This window comes from Tamandua tetradactyla, chromosome 17 (assembly GCF_023851605.1).
Source record: "Tamandua tetradactyla isolate mTamTet1 chromosome 17, mTamTet1.pri, whole genome shotgun sequence".
Taxonomy (NCBI): Eukaryota; Metazoa; Chordata; class Mammalia; order Pilosa; family Myrmecophagidae; genus Tamandua; species Tamandua tetradactyla.
This window is the reverse complement of record NC_135343.1, coordinates 79,747,921-79,753,920: the sequence shown is the minus strand read 5'-3', so window position 1 is coordinate 79,753,920 and position 6,000 is coordinate 79,747,921.

Genomic DNA, 6,000 nt, shown 5'->3' with positions numbered 1-6,000 from the left:
CAGGGAAAAGCCTGAGAAGAGTGCCTGTCCACAGGAAAAGCAGTTACAAAAGGAGAGAGCTATATGGTGCTATAAAATGTAGAATTTAGAAAAAAAATCACAGAGATAGTACAGAGAACTCTGTATACAGCACGCCCAGGTTTTCCTAGTACTAAAATCTTGCATCAGCATATCGTATTCATTAGTCAAAATTAATGAACCAATAAATACATTACTGTTAACCAAAGTCCATACTTTAGACAGATTTCCTTAATTTTTTTAAAAAAACCGTTTTAGTCACATACCATACAATCCGTCCAAAGTACACCATCGGTTGCTCTCAGCATAATCAGAGCTGTGCCTTCACCACTGCTGTCAATTTGAGAACATCCTCATTGCTCTGAAAAAAGTATCCCACACCTAGTCTCCCCAATTACTGACATTTAGATACCTTTGTTACAATTGATGAAAAAATATCACAATGTTACTGTTGATCATAGTCTGTAGTTTACATTAGTTGTACTTTCCCATGTGCCACCCAATTAGACTTCTTTCTTTAATTTTTACCTAATGACTTTTTTCAGTTAAGCATTTTGCAAAATTCCCCTCAGCTGGAATTTGACTGATGTTTTTCTCATGATTAGCCTTGGGCTGTGGGATTGAGGATTTAAGGCCACAGAGGAACAGGACCATTCTCATCCCATCGTATCGAGGGTATCAACTACCAACATGACTATCACTGCTGCTGTATTATTCCTGACTCACCATTAGTTACCGAGGTAGCATCTGTCTGTTTCCTCCACTATAAAGTTACTCTTTGCCCCCCTCAGTACTGTACTCTTTGTAAGGAAGTAGCTATGCCCAGCTCACAGCTAAGGCCTGGGGAGTTATGTTCCTCATTTCTGAGCATGGAGTCTCTGCATAAATTATTTGAAATTCTTTTGCCTGAAAAATTAATCTATACTCCCCTGTGTATTTATGTATTCCATCATTTATTTGTATGTGTATGGATTTATGGGTATTTATTTTATACTTTGGATTATTATTGAACACCGCTTTGTTTATTTTGTTACTCAAATTGTTCCAGTTTCCAGTTTTGACCTTTGGGAGCTCCTTCGGTGGGCTCTTATACGCCTTTGACATGCCCCATTAATGTGGGATGTTGTGAATATGTGTACTCTAAGATGCTCCAAGCTCATCTAGAATATTTCCTGCTCCAGTCCTAAAATCAGCCATTTATCTAAGGAGTAGAATGGATTTTTAAAGACAAAAAATATATGGATTCAAACCCTGGTTCCATATTTATTCAACTATGGCCTTGCGCAAGATATTTAGCATCTCTGAGTTTCCCCATTTGTAAAGTGAGAATATTACTAACATCCAAGAGTTATTATTAGATTTAAATGAGAAAAAAAAAAGATGTAAAAGTCCTATTCCTTGCACTTTAAATACTTAGCAAATATTGTTTTTTTTCCATTCCTCCTTCTTTCTTTATCACCAGTTAGCAGCACCTCCCTGTTTTTCCCCTCCCACTTGCCCATGTGGATCACTGCCCATCCTCTCTGTGGAGCCTGCAAGAACGCTGGCCGGGAATAGTCCCTCTAATTGTTCGCATTCTAGGGACAGCTCTCTTTGTGCCTGAACTGACACTTAGCACACACGCAGGCAGCCACATAGTACTACGTTCGTGTGACTTCACATACATTTCCTAGCTAATAGGTATGAGAAATGTTTTGTATGAAATGTATCAAAGCAACAATTTTTTGAAGGCAGTATTTCCAATGTGAATCTAGGAAGAAAGGAAAAATATTTGTCAGAACAAGTAGTTACCATGACAACTGCATGCATTTTTGTTGTTGTTGCTTTTCTTTTATTGGCAATCACTTCATTTTCATTTTAACATTTCTGTTTCCATGTCAACCAAACGCACTTAGCATTATCTCTAATTATACTCCCCAGGTAATTTCTCGTCAATGAATCAAGAACTTTCATTTTATACTAGAAAGATCAAGGCTGTCTGGATAAGTTTAATGCAAAATCTATCAAAGCCAATTGTTTATCATGGAAAAAAAATGATCAAAATCAAATTGAGTAGCATTTTGACTATTATCCATTTTCCTATCTTGATCATGTTTTATCAAGGAGTTTTAAGATTAAAACCAGAAATGACCAAAGGAAATTGATCTAAAGTTCTAGCACAGATTATACCCAAAGGAGAGAAACATTTAGTTCAGAGAGTCAGACCTTGTCCTCTGTTGATATTAATGTATTTTTATAGCAAAGCTGAATTTTTTGTCATTTAGTGACAGGAAGCATCCAATTCTGGCCCCACTGTAGCTCACTTATCTGCAAAGACTTTTCTATGAGGGAACCTATTTCTGTTGGAGCTGGAACTGTAACTTCGTTTGTCCTTCTAATAGTACCATGCCTACTGTTTTTCTCTTCTAAATGTTCCTCCTTCATTCTTTCTTGCTTGTATCCTATCTTCTCTGCTTCCCTTTCCTCCACGTTCTTCTTTTCTCACTTGAGCTGCCAAGTCCATGTAATGTGGTAACAGCAACAACACGGGTGACAGTAATGGAACAGGCCAGGGCGGAGGCATTCAATGAACAGCTTTCTGGTGTCAAACCCAAGTTGGGAAAAGCCTCAACTAAAATTTCTCAAGTGTTCAAATACAAGTACTTTACTGGAGAAAAGTTGAGGTTGGGGCCTCAGTAGCCAATGCCTTTCTGCCTTAGCTTTCACAATTATTTAATACAAAGTGCTCGTTGTCATGAGGAATTGATTCAGTATTCTTCCAGTGGGTATGGAAAAATCATGTGGCTCCAACTCAGCAATTGCAAGTGATGGACACCAGTGTCCCACATCTGTTTTCGTTCAGGTATTTCTTCCATGGCAATACCAAAAAGCTCAACCTAAAATTGATGTTTTAAAAGATTCTGAAGCTGTTAATTTTCCTAGAATCAACTTAATGCTAGTCAGTGTAGTGATGCCACATGAGACTTATCTTCCTGAGCCTTTTATAATCTAAACCCTGTAATATCAATCCTTAACTTTAGGAGTCAAAACAATCATGACACAATTCTACAATTCAATTATTTTACTGTTGTTGACTTTATGTTTCCTGCAAGATCCTCAGATGAATAATTTATACATATACTTATCTCTCAGGATTCCTTAGAAAAACCTTTCCTATGGAACAGGTATCTCCACTTCTGCTTTCATATTTAAGAACACAGGGATGAAAAAAAAGATTGAACTATCAAAGAAAACACACTTACTTAGGGCATCGCAGACAATGCATCTAACCCAAAAAATTAGTGTATGAGTTAAGACACTATTTCAGCCACATGTCATACAGACCCAAAACCACAGTGGTTTAAACTCAGAAGTATTTTACTCTCTCTCATAACGGTATCAAAGGTAGTCACTCCAGTGCTGCTGTGAGGGCCGTGCTACGTGTGCTTGGGATGTCTTGCCACCGTGATTCTCGTCTTAGCCAAAGAATGGAGGCAGAGCGCAGCAAAAACATGCCCCACCCCCTAGAGCATGAGTTAGAAACCCCACACTTTGCTTCTCTTAACAATCTATTGTCCAGAACGTCCTTTCATAGCCATTGTTGCCGAAGAGGGTGCTGTAAATGTGTGACCGCCATGTGGCAGCTAAAAATACATAATTCCATTTCTGAGAGGGAGAGACTAGATTTCGGACAACAACTGTCAACTTCTGCAATCTGTCGATTTCCATTCTCAATAGAAAGTCGTTTAAGGGCAGGTGTGCTCCTAATTTACTGGAATTCAAAGGTGACGTAGAGGAAACCAAGACAAAAATGTGTGGTTGAAAAGTCCAAGCCTTGAACCCTTCCCAGCTAGGACATCTGCTCTTCGCGAGCGGCCTCATCATCAGCTGCTCAGCAATTGCCGACCTGTTCCCAACTGACCCAGAATGCTCCAGAATAGCCATCACTTTGTCCCCAAGAGGTCCCTTTTTATCCCCATTCATTGTGAAGGAAGCAGTATTTTTATTTTCCAGTTCTTTATGGCTTTCCCAGAAGGAATATTTTTGTTACTTCTTCCAGAAGAATTAACTATGGTTATCATGATCTACTTGTTTCCTTACCGGAGCTATTCCATTTGATTCTTTTCTTTCCTCCTACAGTCTTGTCTCTCTCTCTCTCTCTTTCTCTCTCTCTCTCTCTCTCTCACACACACACACACACACACACACAGAGAGAGAGAGAGAGAGAGAGAGAGGGCAGTGAGAGATCTAACATTAATGGAAGAAGGCAGTTAGTTTTAGTTCTCAATGTTATGTTATCAAATCACTCTTGATGGAGATTTTTTTTTAATTAGAGAATCATTAGTCATTTGTAGTTCAATGATCCTTGCATGAGTCCTGCAGTTCCCCACATGTGAAATGTTGAGTGATGAGAAGCCTAAGTTTCCTTATTCCCATCCTCTTATTTGCACTCTTAGTAACCCTAATCATTCCTTCAATCTATGTGCTGTAGGGTAAGGAGGTGTAAGAGTGATAGCGCACAAGATGCCCATGTTTATAAATTCCACGAATTTACATAATAGAGTCTATAATTTTTAAAAATGGCCAGCAAAATATGCCTAGAAATATATCAGGATTTAACCAAAACTCTATTTCTGCACACCAAAGTACAGAGAAGCAATTCCAAGGACTTGGGAAGATCCTATCACAATAAGAGAAAGTCTTAAGTTAAACCAATCTGGAAACTAAGAAGCATAAATTACTTCCAGTCATTTTTAGACTTTCAGATATTGCTTTCAGACAGTGATTTCATTTCAATTCTACCTACTTGAAATATTTTTAGTATGTCCAGAAAATGTGATACCAACTTCTGGGATAACAATGTAATTTTCCCATAAGAGATAGAGTTATGACTACATCCTCTGATTTATAAAACACTTAATGACAATGATTCACCATGTCTGCCACACACAGTCTAAGACCCAGACCAATATGGTAACTCACGTAGGGTCTAAGATTGGATTTTCTCAAGGCAGAGCTTTAGATAGTGATTCAGATGTACACGAGAGAGTGAGGAAGTGCAAGGATGTGGTCTCAGGTAAAGTCCAGCTTTGAGCTGATTCACAGGAGATTGTGGACTGAGTCTATATGTCAAGGAACCAATATGAAGTTTCTACCAATGTTAAGTGTATTTAGATTATACCTTGGACAGTCAGGGAAACAGCCGCTGAGTGATTCTCACACCCAGTGGACCTGCAGTGAGACAGACCTTGAGTATAGCTCTATTTATTAACTGAATTTCATCTCTGCATGCTGTATCAGAGAAGCCTTGATGGTGAGACTTTGTACCCTTGAGGCTCAGAGTCAATTTGGACCTTGTACCCAAATAGCCATTGAAATACTGTTCTTATTTCCCCGCATATGGTAGCCGAAGTAAACAGCCACAGGAAAATGGGGAAATCACTAGTGCATTCATTTGCCCTGTTGTTCCCTGGTCCTCCTTCATAGGGCTTTGCCTTTCCTTATGTTGATGGTTCCTGGGTCTGAAATGGGCTCAGTTTTGAAAACCTGTCAAGGGATAGTTACTTTCCATTGTCTAACAGCTAGCCTCAGCCTTCTGCTCATCCTCTCTTGAATTCTTTCCAGGAATTCACACACACATACGTAGAGAATATAGATAGACAGGGTGCATAGATGTTTCAGTGATAGAATGCTCATCTTCCATGCAGCAAACTGGGATTTGACTCCCGGACCACGCACCCCACCAAAAAAAAAAAGAGAGAGAGAGAATATAAATAGATAGATAGATTTGAATATATATACATAAAGAGATTATATAAACATGCATCCAAATATTAATCAGTACCCTCATTGACTGCCCATTTATCTTTTCTTATTTTCCATTACCCATCTCTATAGATCCTTATGGCTCTTATGGATTATTCCTATCTTTTTGTTCATAGTGGTAATTACGTGCAACTTGCCTTGGACAGTGAAGAGCGTCTAACTGTGTTGACTGTTACA